This window comes from Phocoena phocoena, chromosome 6, assembly GCF_963924675.1.
Source record: "Phocoena phocoena chromosome 6, mPhoPho1.1, whole genome shotgun sequence".
NCBI lineage: Eukaryota > Metazoa > Chordata > Mammalia > Artiodactyla > Phocoenidae > Phocoena > Phocoena phocoena.
This window is the reverse complement of record NC_089224.1, coordinates 64,960,884-64,978,576: the sequence shown is the minus strand read 5'-3', so window position 1 is coordinate 64,978,576 and position 17,693 is coordinate 64,960,884. Positions and strand designations below refer to the sequence as shown.

At 43.7% G+C, this 17,693-nt stretch overlaps 1 protein-coding gene across 1 annotated transcript in view; it reads right to left on the bottom strand.

Moving 5' to 3' along the window:
- The window catches only part of PIP5K1B (phosphatidylinositol-4-phosphate 5-kinase type 1 beta), a 329,448-nt gene extending 318,156 nt beyond the window's left edge, over nucleotides 1-11,292 (bottom strand). The window contains exon 1 of the mRNA XM_065878752.1: nucleotides 11,074-11,292. The gene's annotated coding sequence lies outside the window, so the exon portion shown is untranslated. The remainder of the gene's footprint in view (nucleotides 1-11,073) is intronic.
- Nucleotides 11,293-17,693: the final 6,401 nt, after the last annotated feature.

Sequence of the window (17,693 nt, the reverse complement as noted above, 5' to 3'; positions counted from 1 at the left end):
CACTTCCATTCGATCTTTTATAAACAAATATAAGCAAAGGCATGTTTCTCTCTTAATCCTTAGCATGGGAGACTGATTTCTCATTTTCCATAAATCTTCACCACTCTGCCTAAACTACATGTCCTGGGAAAAACACTAAAGGGCATCATTTCAATAGAGCTTGCCAAAGCAATGACGCTACTGTTTGTTTCCATATGATGAATTCATAAGTCTAAGAACACTCTGGCTCACATCACTTCTTAAAAACAAGTTAAAATTTTCATATGCACCTTATTTGCTTTATTGTAGGTATTAAAGTTAGTTTTCCAATAGAAGATAGACATCAGAAGTCCTATACAATAGAAGTTTCTATGCAATTTCTCCAGTGGGACATGAAATAACCTTTGGTAATTTATATCCTCCAAGGGCATAAAATATTAAAAATGAAACTCTCACCAAAACTCCCATAAATTACCACTCTGTTTAAATTAAATGATAAAAGTCTATGAAAGTGTGCTTTAGACCATAATATAGTAAACACAAATATTTTATACAAATAAAAAAGAAACCATGAATATCTCAGCCTAAAAAGGTAGCACTTTATTTACCTGAACAGCCCAAAAACAAGACATAAGAGAAGAAAAACATGCTCTTTATTGGCCAATGACCTAAGTGAATGAGAAAGAACTAAAGCTTGCTTCCTTGAGACCCTCCCTCGAAAACCACTTTTTTCTTTCTTAAAATAAATTTCAAGTCAATGCATAAGATGAGTCTATTTCGGAAACACAATTCAGACAATATGGGTGTTATCTGGCTCCCAAGATCACAACAGATTCTCCGTAGCAAATGAGTGAGTGAAGGGTTATCACTGCTGAAAGCCATAGAAATAGCATCAAAAAACAAAAAAATCAAGATAGGTAAGATTTTCAAAAACAGCAAAGGGGGCCGTTTGGTACAGGTGCAAAGAGCCTTGTATCCGTGAATGAGTCTGAAAGCTATCACTTTACTACAACATTAGAGACACACTCTATGCTGTATAATCTTTTAAAGAATCAGGGAAGGTTGTAGCAACTTTGGGGAAATTTTCTATACAAAAGTTGGCTATAATAAATTTTGATTCTTAAATAAGCAAACCCTCAGCAATCAGGAAATTTATTCTAGAAGTAAAAAAGCCTGCCCCAAAGTTCTGAGTACCTAAGAATTCCCTGTTTTAAGCTTCTTTCATTTTGTGCTTGAACAGCCAGTTAAAATTGGCAGGCTTGATGTCTCAATGAACTTCAGGCAGAAAAAAACCACACTGTCAAATTGTTCTTGACATATTTTTTAAGTAAGGTCTTTCTTTCTTAAAGTACTATTTAGATTCTTGCTAAAATAAATTATCAGGAACTTTAGAGTGAACAGTATACGAAAAAATGTAGCCCTGCCCCAGTTTAAAGGTCATAGTTCATCATTGTAGATTATTTATCCTATGCAATTGACAAGGTGGCTTTATGAGTTACTTTCCCCCAACGCCAAGTTCTATCAGATGCCTACTTTCCCAATTTCACAATGCTTTTTGACAGAAATTAGAGACGCAAGAGGGAGGACATATGGGGATATATGTATATTTATAGCTGATTCACTTTGTTATAAAGCAAAAACTAACACACCATTGTAAAGCAATTATACTCCAATAAAGATGTTATAAAAAAAAAAAAAACTTGCAGAGGGAGCCTTATGAAGTTGTTAACTCACAACCCTCCCTGAACCCACAGGGATGGACAGAGCACTGGATGAGAAGTCACACTCAACTCCTCAATGAATGCACACCTCTGGCCTGAGCTTCTGCACAGGCAGCACTGGAAGGCACAATAGGATAGATCTGTTTTCCAAATTGCAGGTCTCAGCCCATCAGCGGGGAGTAAAATCAATTTGGTGAATCATGATCGGTGTTCGGTAGAGTTTGGAGGTGGGATGGAACTTATCAGAAAATACTAGAGCACATTTCACGCAGTATAGCTAAGTATCGCTCCATGAAAGCTTTATTTTGAATATATTTATTATTTATATCTTTATGTCTGTACTGGGTCTCAACATAGAATGTGCTTCCTAAAGGGCACTGAGTTGGCCATAAAGGGCTGTGTAATGGACTGAATGTGTTTCAAATTCATATTTTGAAATCCTAACCCCCAGTGTGATGGTATTAGAAGATGGGGCCTTTGGGAGGTAACAGAGCTATGAAGGTGGGGTCCTTATGAATGGGATTAGTGTCCTTATAAAAGGGACCCCAGAGAGCTCTCTTGCCCTCTTTCCACTGTATGACGACACAAAGAGAAGTCAGCAGTCTGTAACCTGGAAGAGGGTTCTCACCAGAACCTGACCATGCTGGCACCCTGATCTCAGATTTCCAGCCTCCAGAACTGTGAGAAATAAATTTCTGTTGTGTGCAAGCCACCCAGTCTATGTTACTTTGTTTCAGCAGCCGGAACTGACTGAGACAGCTTGGTACTTCTCAATTATTTACAGTCAAGGGACAACGAGTAACTGAAAAAGCCACGTGCAAAGATTAAATGCAAGCTTAGCTTAGGCCAATTTCTTTTAACTAGTTTCTGTAGGATCCTACGATCCTGCCTTGGATTCATCCTAAAAATACCTAGAACATCAAAGATAATGCTTTTGGCCTCCAACTAACTCCTTACTCAACAACTGCTTTTCTCTTATCTAAATAGCAGTCTCTGGTTCCTGTTAGAATAAGAGTGCACCTCGGGATTCCAGACCACTCTAAAATCTTGGTATTCGGTGTGGCTTGGGTGGTCCCTAGGATCACACTGAAGTCTTCATCCTGTGGCTTTAAGAGCAGCCGACTATAGTTATGACCATGGCCTGACCACATTCCAGGGAGCAAAAGCATCAGAGTAGGATGCTGTTTAGAAGAGCAAGTCCTCAGACCTGTGTACCAGTGCAGGGACCAAAATGTGTCTGCTTCCTGGAGGGCCTGGCTGGATGTGAGAGGTAAGGATCCAGCCAGCCAAGTCTAGGGTCCTCTCCAGCCATTTCAATTGCTCTGGCTGCAGTATGAACGATGGATTAGAGGATCAGAGGAGAGCCAGGGTGGACTCAGGAGCCCAGGGAGGCGATGGCTAGAATCCAGCAGAGAGATGAGAAGCTGGACTAGGACAGAATCAGCAGAAACAATGAGAAGCAGACGGATGGGGGAGCTATTAAGCAAGCAAAATCTATAGAAATGGGTGATGGGTTAGATGTGGTGGATGAAAAGGACGGGGCAAGGATGGCTCCCAAGTTTCTGCCTTGTGCGAGGTAGTGGCTAGTTGTGCCCATCACAGAGCTAAGCATCCGTGCAAGAGGATGAGGTATGAAGAGAAAAAATCAGGATTCTGGTCTTGGACATGAAAAACTTGAGGTGCCTTTGAGATATCCAGGTGCAATGTCAATTATGTAATCTAGAGCTCACAGAGAGGCCTAGGTTGGAGATACAAATTTTAGATTCACTTGTGTCCTCCTTTTTTAAACTCTTGTACCAGAACTACATTTCGAGGCACAACTGCATGAAGCAGAGAAAAGAATGTGGGCTTTAAAATCAGAAAAGCCAGAGATGGAACCTTGCCTTAGTGGCTCTGGGCCCATGAGCGTGTACCTGCCTGATTAGGTTTCCATTTGCTCCTCTATCAGCAAGGATGCTGCAGCCCGCTGTCAGGAGCATGGTGGAGATGAAAGAAACAGCACTTGAGAAGTGCCTGGAACACAGCAAGTTCTCAGCACAGTGGAGCCAGAGCCATGTTTGTACTTTTTTGTATACCCTATGGCACCTGGCACTGTCCTGGCCAAGGGGTCCATCAGTATCTAGTATGTTGAACTGACCTGAAATATTCAGAATTGTCAGTAAGCCACTGTTTCCTAGACAACCACTAGCTCCCGAACTCATTCCTCCACCTGGGGTCCTACTGAAGCAACACCCAAACATAAGCTATGCATGGAACGTGTCTTACCCCTCTTCAGCCACATCTCCCAGCCTTGGGAGTAACCATCACTTGGCAGGGCCAATGACTAACCAGAGCGGTTTTGTACTGTCTAAAGTCCTAGATACCCAATCCAGTCCTATGAAATTGTTTTCTTGTGATCCACAAGGATGTGAGAAAAGCAAAGACTGGCTTTATTTCTCCTCTGGTATTTCTAGTGGAGCAGGCAGATGGCACCCTCTCCATATACCCTGAAATTCACTTGGGAATACCAAGCACTTCAGGAGGTGTAGATTTTGAGCAATGGATTTAACATTTCCTGCCAATGTTGAGTGTACATCAGAATCACCTGTTGCCAGATTGCTAACCCCCATCCCCAGAGTTTCTGATTCAGCTGGCCTGGGGAACAGTATGAGAATTTGCATTTCTAACAAGTTCTCAGGTGATGATGATGGTCAAGGGGCCACACCTGAGAACCACTGTCCTGGCTTCTTCCCTGAGACCGGGCTATTGATGTTTCTAACATTTAAAGAAAAACCAGCTGAGCTTGGGAAGTTTTTACCTGGAGTGTCATAGGATGTTGTCTTGTATACTATCACTAAGTTGTCTTAATTAGGAATTACATATGTCTGGGATTTAGGTACTTTCAGACCTTATTTTAAATAGGTTTGGAACATTTTGTCTTACGCTTTGTAATTTCTACTTATCTGTTCTCTGCTATTCATTTTTCAGTAAATAAAGTGTGAGAACCCTTTAAATAGAGATATTACTTCATACGCATGCCAGAACCTATTCACCTAAACAAGCACTGTTTCCTTCTTCTGGAGGACCTAGTTGTCCTTCTCATGGACCTGCCATAGCCAGCCTTTAAGAACTGTCTTCACAGCTCAACCTGCTTGGCTTGAGTGACCTCAATGGTGGCTGAATTCATCTTGACAGGATGGACGGGACCTAGTCATTCATGCATTTACATGTTTACTGGGCACCTACTATATGTCAAGCACTTTCTTGAAAAACAGTGTTAATGAACCATGACCTCTGCCCTCAAGGAGCTTATAAATTGAGTGTGAATTTGAGTAGAGGTGATAAAAAAATAAACAAGTAAAATACATAAATGTATAAGTGTCCACTGTGATAGGTGAAGAAAACATATGAAGAAAGTCCCCTTTAGGTTAGATGATCAGAGAAAGCCCCTAGGGGAGGTGATGTTTAAACTGATTAACTTAGAGAAGCTTAAAGTCCACTCTTGCCTGTGTACCCTGAGCTAAATTCACTCTTAAGCCACCCTGGGAGCTCTAAAAATATGTTTATCTGATACTTATAAAAAGAAAAAAGAATAACACATTTCATACTTAGATTATTATTTCTGTTAAGGAAGAGAAAAAAAATCATTCCTAGGCATATTGGTTACAAAAAGTTGGAGGTCCGGTGAATAAATACCATTTATGATGTAAAAGGAAGGACCACTCTAAACTACTGAAACTAGTGTTTATCAGCCTGCCTGACATTTCTAAAATGGTCTGGAAAATAATAACATCAGAATAGTTAAAAAACATTCCAAGGTTTTGAAGAGTGATATCATGTAAATTCATAAATTGTTCAGTACACATTCATTAAATCCCCACCATTTCCCATGCAAAGTGCTAAGTTCCAAGAATACAAAGATAAAACATGATGCCTAACCTTTCCCACTGACAAATATTAGCTAAACACCTATCATGCACTTACCGCTTCCTCAAGCTGGTCATAGTTTGGCTTCTTTTTATTGCTACTGTTTTGTTTCCTTACTTTATCAACAAATGTCATGACCAAATGATCATGAGATGATTACGATGGGCAAAATCCTGGATAAACCCTGGATAAACAATAAGGTCCTACTGTTCAGCACAGGGAACTATACTGACTATAGAGGAACTATACTGACTATCCTCTAATAATGGAAAAGAATTTTTAAAAGAATATATAACTGCTGTAGAGCAGAAATTAACACAACATTGTAAATCAACTATACTTCAGCAAAAAAAAAGAAAACCCACCACCCAATAAGTAGAATCGATTGCATTTCTTGTGCCAGTCTATGAAGCAAAGAAACACATTTTTATGGCTAACTATAACTTCCTCCTAAACCCCTTGCTCAGCATTACTGGATGGCAAAGTCTTAGATATCACCTTTCTCCTACAAAATAGAGGAATATTCTACAGTCCTGTGTCTTTAGTCCTGGGATTTCAGTTCCAACACCAGGTAATTATACTTTCTAGGCCTCCAGTGCTTGCACGCCCAACCCTTGCCTGAAGAACCTCTACTGAAAGACACACAAGCCCATTTTTAGTGGGGGCAATACTGCACACACAATGCTGTACAGTTCAATACAATACTCAATTTTATAACTGACTTTCTAAAACTCTTAGAGAAACAGGTCTCAAGAACTTGCTCACCCATTATGTCAACTCCCACAGACATACTGCACACCTATTTTTAATTCATCCCATGAACAACACAGAAGACTTTCTACAAGAAGAATACACACTTCATGGAGTTGTCCTTTTAAACAGGGGTTTGTTTTAACTTAAAATGATAATACCAAGGAACTGCCAGTTGACTAGACATGTAACAACATCCCAATTACTATGTTTCAAATCTTCCCAAGAGTAACCTAACTTGGGTAGGATTCCTGTGTTTTCCTATATCATCTCCTTATACACCTCTGCTGAAGTTCGTATGCAAATGAGAATGGAATACACAAAATCAAGCCTGGTTTCCCTGCCCTAATCTTTTATACTGAAAGGGAACCCGACTGAATAAAATGCTTCATCAATGGCAGCCAATCGTGACTACACAGTACTTCAAAAATGTCATGAAGAGATTAAGTTTACCATTTATTTTAAAAAAGAAAAATACTAAATAAAACAAAAGGCTAGGTTTCCTCCCTCCCCGATTTCCCTGGCATTTAGAAGAACTGCCATAGATAAGTCCACAAATGAACAGCTGAGCAGTTCTAACTGGGCAGCTTCTAAAAAAATAAAAATAAAAGGACTCCTTCCAACCCCAGTTAATGTACTTGATATAAAGAGAACATGTTTCTGCAACAAATACATTTCAGGCTTGATGTTTTACAGAGTAACTAATGAAGGCTCCAGCCACAGGAAAAAAATTATTTTTCCAGTATATTAAATGTTTTGACTCACCATTTAACAGAATTACAAGTAAAGTGAAAATGGAAATTAAATGTATACATATTTATGACTTTACCAATGTATGACAAGGCCATCTTTGGCTTCTGGCTTTAATAACCAGGAAGAGAAGCCTGGAAAACCACCATACATTTGTTTTTCTATTCAAATAGTTCTCTCTGCCCAAGCACTGGTTGGAGCAAAGTATTAATTCTGAGTCCAGGGACAAATATAAGCCAAGAGAATCACAGTGAATGGATGAAAATGGACATTGTCTCCTTAATTATCTGCTTGGACAAGAAGGTATAAAAATATAAATACTAAACAATGTTAAAATGTGACAACTCGGGCTTCCCTGGTGGAGCAGCGGTTGAGAGTCCGCCTGCCGATGCAGGGGACACGGGTTCGTGCCCCGGTCCGAGAAGATCCCACATGCCAAGGAGCAGCTGGCCCCGTGAGCCATGGCCGCTGAGCCTGCGCGTCCGGAGCCTGTGCTCTGCAATGGGAGAGGCCACAACACTGAGAGGCCCGCGTACCGCAAAAAAAAAAAAAAAAAAAAAAAAAAAAGTGACAACTCATTAATTACTAGTAAACAGAAATTTTCTGTTAACCTCTATGATTTCTAGAAGTAAAAAAGGAACTTTCACCATAGAACCCCTAGCAAAACCTTGAGTAAGAACCTTCTTAAGAATTCCACGTTAGCCCTGGTCGCTAAACATCTGTTCGACCATGAACAAGTCAATTCACCTCTCCAAGCCTCAGCTGTCTTACCCATAAAAGGTGCGAGTTGCTGAACTAGTTAATATTTTAATTCTTTATCAGAAAGAAATCTACCTCAATCCCCAACGGCTGAATCTGTTAATAATACTTAAGACCCATTCTAATTATTTGTTATCATACTCCTAAAGGTAAAAACACTACTTTTGTGCGTATAGGACGAAGGGGTGGAAAGAGAAGAGGATTCTTGAAGGGAACAGAAACTAGGTTGGTTTTGTTAATTAGGTTCCCCCTCTGAAACCACGAGCCAGTATTAGCACCTGCTGAAATTTACCCAATTATAAGAGTGGTTGGTTTCTCCATCTCAAGATATACTCTTTCAGAAAATGGCACAAGTCAATTTCTAGGAATATATATTTCAGCCAGTTACACATTACTAACAACTAAAGGGGCAGAGGGAGGCAAGCAAAAGAGCATGACATAGATGATGTGAGTCTACTGTCTACCCCGAGAAATAAAATCTCTTCTTTATATGATGTATTCAGGAAAGAGAGACACAATGGGCACCTGCACCTGCCAGCTTCAGGAGGCATACCTCGTGTAGGTAAATTACCTTACGGGTCAGCAGATGCTGGGAATTTACATGATAAGATGCTTTCTATGTTTTACAGCATGTGTTTTCCTTATGAGTGATTTCATTCCCTCCTTCACTCAGCAACTCTTCATTAAATACTTACATGCAAACCCCAAAGCCAAAAAAATAAATAAATAAATAAAGGTATGAGTCGACTGTCTGGAATATTCAGGTGAATCTTGACATTTATTTTAGAGTAGTTCAGCCCCTGAGAATATTTCCAAATCAAAAAATAATACTAAACAATACAGATGCTAAGCTAAAGTGCACGTGGAATTTTCTTTCCCTTCATTGAGTGGTATGCGATGACGAGGAATGGGGAGTAAATTAGAATACAGGTGGAATAGATTATTAGCTAAATCCCTTAGTTAATACAGGGTGAAAATTTCTCTTTCCCCTAGAGAAAAATGATACCACTGGATTACAAATATATTGATAAGCATTATAGAATGCTAAAACTAGAAAGAGAACAATAATACAAACCTCTTGTTTTATATATATGTGGGAGACCTGAGGCTCAAAGGTGGTAGAATTTGGTCCAGGTTATACAGCCAAATACAGTGCCAGAACTAGAACCCAGGTCACCAGCAGGCATGCTTAACAGTCTCTGGTGTATTGCATGTACTGTATCCCATGATGTGTCCTCATTGCTATCACAAGTGGAACAATGGCATAATCCACAAAGCAAAGGACGAGACATCAGAAGCTCTGAGTTCTAGTCCCGTAAGCTACTAGATTAGACATGATACTATAGAAAACTCTAATCACTTGTCTAAACCTCAGTTTCCTCATCTGTTGAAATGTGAACAGTAATTCACAGTAAGACAGTACAGACCACAATAAATGCAAAAGTCTGGCCATTGTAAAAGCCTTATACAAGTACAGAACTAACACTGGGTGATGATAGTGGTGGTGATTTCACCACCTGAAATGGTGGTGAAACCCGGCTTCAACTCTAATTCCAGCCACTTGTTACCTTGATAAGTCATTGAACTTGTGCGCCTCACATTCCTCCTGTGAATATGTGGTTAATAATCTTTGCCCTGCCTCCCTCAGAAATGGACAGAATTAAATGCTTTTCAGAGAGTACTAAAAAGCAATTACAAATAGCAAGGCATTGATGCAAACGTAAGGTATTATTACCAAATCCCTCTAGTCTTAATTTGGACAAAAATGTAACATGGTTTTATTCTTCATTTTTTAACAGTTTTCCTCCTCAACTAAGACATCATTGCGCATTCAGTCTCAGACTTACCAGCTTTCTCATCAGTCTTCCTAAGTCTCCAAAGAACGCACCATTTCCCTCAGCTCAGAGATGTTTACTGCTTACTCAACTTCCCACTGGCATGGACTTGACTAAGAAAGGTTTTTTTCTAGGGCCTCCTTTCGACTGGAAACGCTCTGACAAAAGCTTCCATGAACACTATTCTACTTCATCACGTTAGAGGGGTAATGAATCCAACCCTGTGGCTTTTCTCCACTCCTAACAACTGCAGAACACTTCAGCCTTTACATAGAATGAGACAGAAGTCTGGGTGGATGCTTTTCACGGGAGGGGCAACAAGGGTTACCCAAACCCACGCTCAGTAGTACTGATGGGAAGACTGTTGCTTCTTTGCAGGAGACTAACACATTCTGAGGCCCAACCGGTCCCTCAAGAGTCATTCACCTTAGGACCTAGGGCCTCTGGCAGGCTGAGAATGTCATAGAAAAATAGTAAGGGCGGGGGCCGGTATTTTGGGTCTGCAATACGCTGCCTTTAACAAGGCATCAGAGTAACTAGCATCTCCTTGCTGAGAACCCTGATTTCAGTTGATCAGAAGAAAGAATTCATCAGCCTATCCAAACAACTTCTCTGGAACAGGTTTCTATCGAACCACGCTGGGCACCAGAGACAAGTGAGCCGGGGGGTGGGGGGTTGGTAAGAACTGACAACAGGCTCATCTGCATAGATGAACGATAAGCAGACATTTGTTGTCTGCTGTTTTGGTGACTCCTGGCACCGGTGTGGCAAATCAAACCCCGGCATTCTCCCTCTCCGGTGCCCCACACTCCCACCCCCCTCCCCAGTTGCTAAAGCTTCACGTTGACGGGGCTAGGGGAGAGAAGCAGGGGAAATGCAGAAGTCGGTTGCTGCATTTAGGCTGGAACCATACCGCACCTGTTCAACCCGTCTCCGGCGCCAAAAATGACCAAACACTGACTCGCAAGCCCCTCCTGAGATCCCAGGGGCGCCTAACAAGTTCTCCGCTGTTTAATACCGGGGAAGGGTGGTGGGAGATCTCTCTTTCTGCAGCCAAACTCAGCTGGCTCCCATTAAAGGGGAGGGGGCTCCTGCTTAAGTGAACCCAGAGTGACCCCCGAGTGTCACTGCGGCTCCGGGGATCCGGGTGGTGAGCGGGTGGGTGCCCGCGGGGAGCGCGCAGCCGTGGCCCGGGGGAATGAAGGTCCCGCTTCGGTGGCCACGCGCACCCCCTACACCCTACCTCCAGCACAAGGCGGACGAAGTGAAAGCGTCGAGAGACCTCCAGGATTCATCCGAGACTCAGAGCCCCCAAGCTCGAGCCCAGAAAGAGGGTCGCGGGAGGAGGGGCCGGGGACGCGCAGGAAACTTACCTCACCCGGACAGCATTCGGGCGCCTCCGGTGTCGAGACCAGTTGCGCCACAGTCTGCAAGTTATCAGGACGTTGTCGCTTCCCCCGGGCGAAAGGAGAGCAGTGCAGGCGAGGGGCGGGAGGGGCGGGAGGGGCGGAGAGTTGGCGGGGCGGGGCCCGGGCCGGGGCGCAGCTCGAGGAGCGGGCAGGTGCCGGGGCCCGAGCCGCGGGGCCAAACTCGCCCCCGACGCGCCTCGGCGGGGACGCGCGGCTGCGAGTGTGCAATGCGCGCGCGCCGCGGCGGGTGTGTGTCCCCGCTTTCCCCTTCCTTCCCCGCCGGTCCTCCGGACAGACTGAGCCGCGAGCGGCCGCCAAAGCCCCAGCCGCTCCGAGCGGCTCCACAGCCGGGCGCGCTCTGGCCGCGGCGCGTTCGGGGTCGGGGGCTGAGGGCCGGGGGCCGAGGAGCAGGGCGCCCCCGGGCTCGGGCGCGGGTCCCGGTGCAGAGAGCGAGGCGCGGAGACCGAGCGGGCTGCGCGGCGGCGGCCGCGGCTCCGGGAGGCTGCAAGCCCCGCCCGCCGGCCGCCCAGGCTCTTCCCCTTTTCTCTCCACCCCCTCGCTCCATCCCCGCACGCCCTGCAGGGAAAGCAGACGGGTTTGCAGCAGAGGCGGCGGGAGCCTCCGCTGCAGTCGGACTGGGCGTCCGAGTCGATGCTCGGGGACAAGGCGCTCCGTCCCGCCGCCGCGTGCCTAAGACGGAGAGCGGGGCGGGGGCGGGCCCCTCGATCTGGCCGGTTCCTCTAGGGCTCCAGGGCTAGCCAAGGGCTTTCCGGCGGTGCTCAAAGTCTTGTAGCCCCGGAAAACAGGGCTGTTAGGATAGGGCTCCCCGCTTTCTCAGCAACACCTGGTCGCCTGCCCTCTGGAACTCTGCTTGTGCCGAACCCGCACTTAAGCACAGGTGTCCCCTTCACCAGGAAGGGACAAGCTAGTCTGAGGACAGCAGGTGTTCCCAGGAAGTAAGACCTACCAAACAGGTAGAAGTGGGTAGGCGAGGGGTCTTGGGAGACGGGACGTTGAGAGAGAAGGGACGTTAAGCACGGATAGGCGGTGATGGGGGTTCGGGCTAAATCTTACTGACAGCACTGAGTGGGCGTGGGGCCCTGGTAATCTCACCTGACGTCAGCCTAGCTGCGGAGAGGGCACGGGCCAGGTCTAAAGGGCTCTCTTGCGGGGCGGGGGAGGGGAATGCTATCATTGAAGCTATAGCTAAATGTCCTTAATTGGAACCGAAAAGGGAGCGGATCTCTCCCAGTTGAATCAAAGCAAGTGGTATTTCTCACCCTCACCCCTTCCTTCCACGTTACCCTTATTTAAAAAACAAATGAACACACTCATGGGAAATGTGGGATGCATTCTGTCCGAGCCAAGCCAACATTTCATGGTCCTTATCCTCAGATACCACCGGCTTGGCAAGCCAAAATGAATTTGTTTGAAAGGATACTCCGTTCGTTCTCAGCAAATGAAAACCCTCTTTTTCAGTTTTGAAATCCTTTTTACCTCCCACCTCCCACCACATGAGCTCAGAATGGAGTGCAATAATTCCTTGGTAACACATATCTGTTAGACTGTTTTTCCAGCATACTTCTTCCAGATGTGTCTAGCCATCACTGGGAGTTTTAGGGCATCACTTTTTTTGTTTGTTTGTTTTTGGGTTTTGTTTTTTTTTTTTTTTTTGGCATCGCTTGTTTAGGACCCTGTGACTCGTGTCTGCTTTTATCTTACCATCCTAGGCTCTTCAAAGCTCAGAGCAAGAACACAAGTCTAGTCCAGCATATGCTCACTTTACAGAAGTAAAAACTGAGACCCAGAGACATTAAGTGACCAAAGGGCAAGAACATAGGTTCCATGACTCCCAGAAACACTGGACTAACAAAGTTCCATTTGGGGTCTAAAGAGAGACAGGTGGAGGAAAGAGAAACAGATCAAAGAACGCTTCATCTGCCTGGCGTGAATCACTGTGCAGAGGGCAGCAGGACACTGCTGTAAGTAGCAGACTGCCTGGGATCTGGGGATGGTAATCCCAGTCTCTTCTCTGCTTCTCAGACGTTTGCTCTGAAATCCAAGGAGAAGAAAACAAATCTGCTTCCCAGAGAGGTAGTGATAAGTGAAAATGCAAAGTCAGTTCTCAATATTTCCTGGGAATGCAGAGGAGGTGAAAACAGGTAAAACCAAACTTAAAACACAGTGGCTCAGAGGGGGTCAGACATGCTACATACAAATGGATGCATACACGTGTATACACACTCCCCCTTTTCCATGAAGAGCCAGTTTGATTCCCTTCTGTAAAGCACAGATGCCAACAGGCTTCATTTTCCAGAAAGAAGTCACAAAGCAGACTCCCCACTGGCCATTTAGAGAGCTAACTCTATTAAACAGGATTTTAAGGAAATCTACCAAGAGCCTTAAGATCATCATTACTGTAAATTAATTAATGGAACAAGGGACCACATACCATGAGACCTGATATTTCTCCTGGATTCTAGCTCAAAATCTATCAACAGCAATTTGGGAAAGTCACCTTCTTTTGGAAATAAAACAGTATCACTACCATTATCAATAGTGGCTTGGCCATAAAATCTGGAAATACTGAAAAATCAGATAATGCTTATCTAATTGTTTTACTTGATTTCGAGTATAATTTCTCCAATTGATTTCGGATCTTAGTCCAAAATCTTAATAATGCTATGTAATACTCCCCTATGAGAAACATGCATAGATTTCTTAGGGTAGATTTGATAGCATTAATGGCTCCAGTTAATGACCTCCCTTTATCCAGGTCCTTTCCTTCTAACTTTGTAGTCTCCTCCCACTCTGTGCTCACCCACATGAGTTACTTTGGTCAGTGGAACAATAGCAGACTTGATGTAAACGAAGGTTTGAAAAACGTTTGTGCAACAAAGAAATACACATCTATTAAATTTTCCAAAATCCAGAACACTGACAACACCAAATGCTGGCGAGTATGTGGAGCAACAGGAGCTCTCAGTCACTGCTGGAGGGAATGCAACATGGAATGGCCACTTTGAATAATAGTTTTTCACTTTCTTACGAAACTAAACATACTCTTACCAGGTGATTTGGCAATCATCCTCCTTAGTATATACTCTGAGTAGCTGAAAATTTATGTCCATACAAAAACCTGCATGTGGATGTTTATAGCATCTTTATTCATGATTGCCAAAACTTGGAAGCAACCAAGATGTCCTTCAGTAGGTGAATGGTTAAGTTGTGGTAAAACGGAATACTATTCAGTGCTCAAAACAAACAAACAAAAAAGAGCTATCAAGCCATGAAAACACATGGAAGAAACTTAAATGCATATTACTAAATGAAAGAAGCCAATCTGAAAAGGCTGCATATGGTATGATTCCAACTATAGGATATTCTGGAAAAGGCAAAACTATGGAGACAGTACAAAGATCAGTGGCTGTTAAGAGTTGGGGGGAGAGAGGGATGAATAGGCAGAGCGCAGAGTAGTTTTAGGGCAGTGAAACTACTCTGTACAATGCAATAATGATGAAGATATGTCATTATACATCTGTCCGAAACCTTAAAATGTACATCAAGAGTGAACCCTAGGGCTTCCCTGGTGGCGCAGTGGTTGAGAGTCCGCCTGCCGATGCAGGGGACGCGGGTTCGTGCCCCGGTCCGGGAAGATCCCACATGCCGCGGAGCGGCTGGGTCCGTGAGCCAAGGCCGCTGAGCCTGCAGGTCCGGAGCCTGTGCTCCGCAACGGGAGAGGCCACAGCAGTGAGAGGCCCGCATACTGCAAAAAAAAAAAGTGAACCCTAATGTAAACCGTGGTCTGTGGTGATAATGATGGTGTCAGTGTAGGTTCATCAGGTGTAGCAAATGTGCCCTCAGGTGGGGGATGTTCATAATGGGGAGGCTATGCATGTGCTGGGGCAGGAGGTATATGAGAAATCTCTGTACCTTCCCCTCAATTTTGCTGTGAACCAAAAAGTGCTGTAAAGAATAAAGTCTATTTTTAAAAAGTTGTGTGCATTTCTGTTTCTGTTCTTAGAATTCTACCATCACCAGGAGAACAAGCCCCCTGGAGGATGAAAGACCCTGTGGAACAGAGCTGAGTCATTGCAGCTGAGGTCATCCTTGACCAGCCAGCCCTCAGTTGACTGCAGAGGTACAAACAAGTTCAAATGAGATCTGCCAGGCTTGGTCCAGGTCAGCCGAACCTCCCACCCAGCTCATAGGTTCATGAGAGATATTACATGGTTGCTGTTTTAAGTCACGGCTTCCATTAATTATCTATTGCTGCGTTACACACCACCCCAAAACTCGTAGCCAAAAACAACCACCATTTCCTATTTCTCATGAGTCTGTGAGTCAACTGGGCTCGGCGGGGCATTGGCTAGGGTCACTCAACTGGCTGCATTTAGGTGGCCGCTGGCAACTGGACCAAAGGGGAAGGTCTGAGAAGGCTTCACTCACAGATCAGTTACCTCCATTTGCCTCCCCCGACCTTTCTCCTTCCACGTGGTTAGCTTGGACTTCCTCGTGCCATGTGGTCCTCTCAGCTTTGTCAGACTTCTTGCATGGCAGCTAGCTTCTCAGAGGGAGGAACTGGAAACAGCCAGTCCTCTTAAGAACTGAGCTGGGAGGTTCTAGAACATTACTTCCACTTCATTCTATTAGTCAAAGCAGTCACAAGACCAACCAAATTCAAGAGGAGAGGAAATAGACTCTGACTTTTGATTTGAGGGGCAGCATGTATGTACAGGAATTAAAAGACCTTATCACAGCCATTGTGGGGAGACTACCTCACCTCCTAAGTTTTGGAGTGGTTGTTCTTTTAAGCTATGGAACTTTGGACTAGTTACAAGTCCTTTCTGGACCTTTCTATGAAATGAGGGAGGTTGAGTTTCTCTATATTGCTAATGCCTATTTAACTTTTCTTTGGTGATGTCTCAAGGGCAAACTGAAGTCCAATAAATATCTAAAAAGGAGTCGCCAGAGGGAATTTGGGGCACATTGATCAACCATGGGCACTTTTAGCAGTTCATCTGTTAATTATTTTTCAAGAAAAAATTCTCAAGATGCCACATGAAAGGCATGCATTGCCTCCATGGACATCAAACAGTAAAGTAGAGGATGCATCCATCATGACTCCTCAAGGATCATCTTTCATAACATTGTCTTGTCTTTACTTTCTAGAAATTTGATTTCTAAGCAGATAAGAAAAGTTAAATGCTTAGCTGACTCCCCTATATAACTTGAGATGCTCATTTCAGAGGGTGCGTTTACGCGGGGGACCTTATGCTCTCTAATTTCAGGTTTGCTCTTAAAATTAGCAAAGACTTGAGAACCTCACCCCCAATTCCCTTCCATCTCTTCTTTCTCCCTGTACCATCTTCCTTTCCTCTAGCTATGCTTTCTTTTCCCGCTGCATCCTTTCTTCCTTAACCCTATAGCACTGAACTAGGAGTCCTAGGCCTGCTTAGGACCGTCCCTGCAACAGTGAAGTCTGCATTCTCTCTTGGCTCCATATTTCTTGGATTCAGATTCATGTCTGTATCATGAGATGCTCTGAAAGGTCACAAGCCTGACAGTCTATGATCCTTAGATGCTTCTGCAATACATACAGTGGCAAGGCTTGGAGGGGGCTGAATATTAAGGACTCAGAACCCTTTAGAAGGGGTACACATGTGTCTCAACCTTTCTCAGGCAACTCCCAGCACCTCAATACTTTTCCCTAAGGTTTTGTTTGTTTGTTTTTAATTAGAAAACATGCAACTCTACCATCTACAAGCCCTATCTATTTAACTCATTGCTCTTTACCCAGAGGTTGGTATCATCCTAGCTCTCAAGACCAGCTGGTGTTTTACATCTGTTAGCCAGAAACAGTCTGAAAACTGGAGGCCCAGTGTTAGCAGGCATTCAGGTCTGACCCTAAAAATGTTTCCCCAAATACCTGGTAACTCATCTAAGAAATATGAAAAAGAGCTGAGAAAGATTTCCGTAACTAATTTATACCAAATTACAAAATTATATGCATTGAGATTACAATTATGTGGAAAAAACATGCACGCGAGCAACTCCTGAAAGAAAACAGTTAAAAATTAAAGTGTGCTAGGGTAGGGGAATTCGAAGATTTCAAAAGTTTCGATGTTATGTTGTTTTTACATTTAAAAAATGCATATGCCATTACAACTTCTAATTTCTGTTGGCCTGTGCAACCTGTTTTCTGTTGAGTTCAGTTACTCCTTTTCTCTTCAGTGGTTTTCTCTTGTTACAAACAGACTCACATGCATACCTTTTCTAGGTGAATGTTCACCTTGCCCAGAAGTTCCAGAAACCACGTAAACTTAAGTGTTTGATTTGAAGACTGAACAAGAAACAAGAGAATATCAGAATGAAGGGAAGAAAGAAGAAAAAATAGAGAATTGGTAGGATGGCACAGAGAACCAAGCGGCATTCAAGACAGCATTCTAAAGGCATGTGAAATTTATACACACATTTTGTATATCAAGTCTGAACTTGGGTTTTAAAGAAGCTGAAAGTCAAGGTCTTCATCAGACAGAAGGAAACCCCTTTTTGGTTGGAGGGGCTAATTTAAAAGCTTAAAG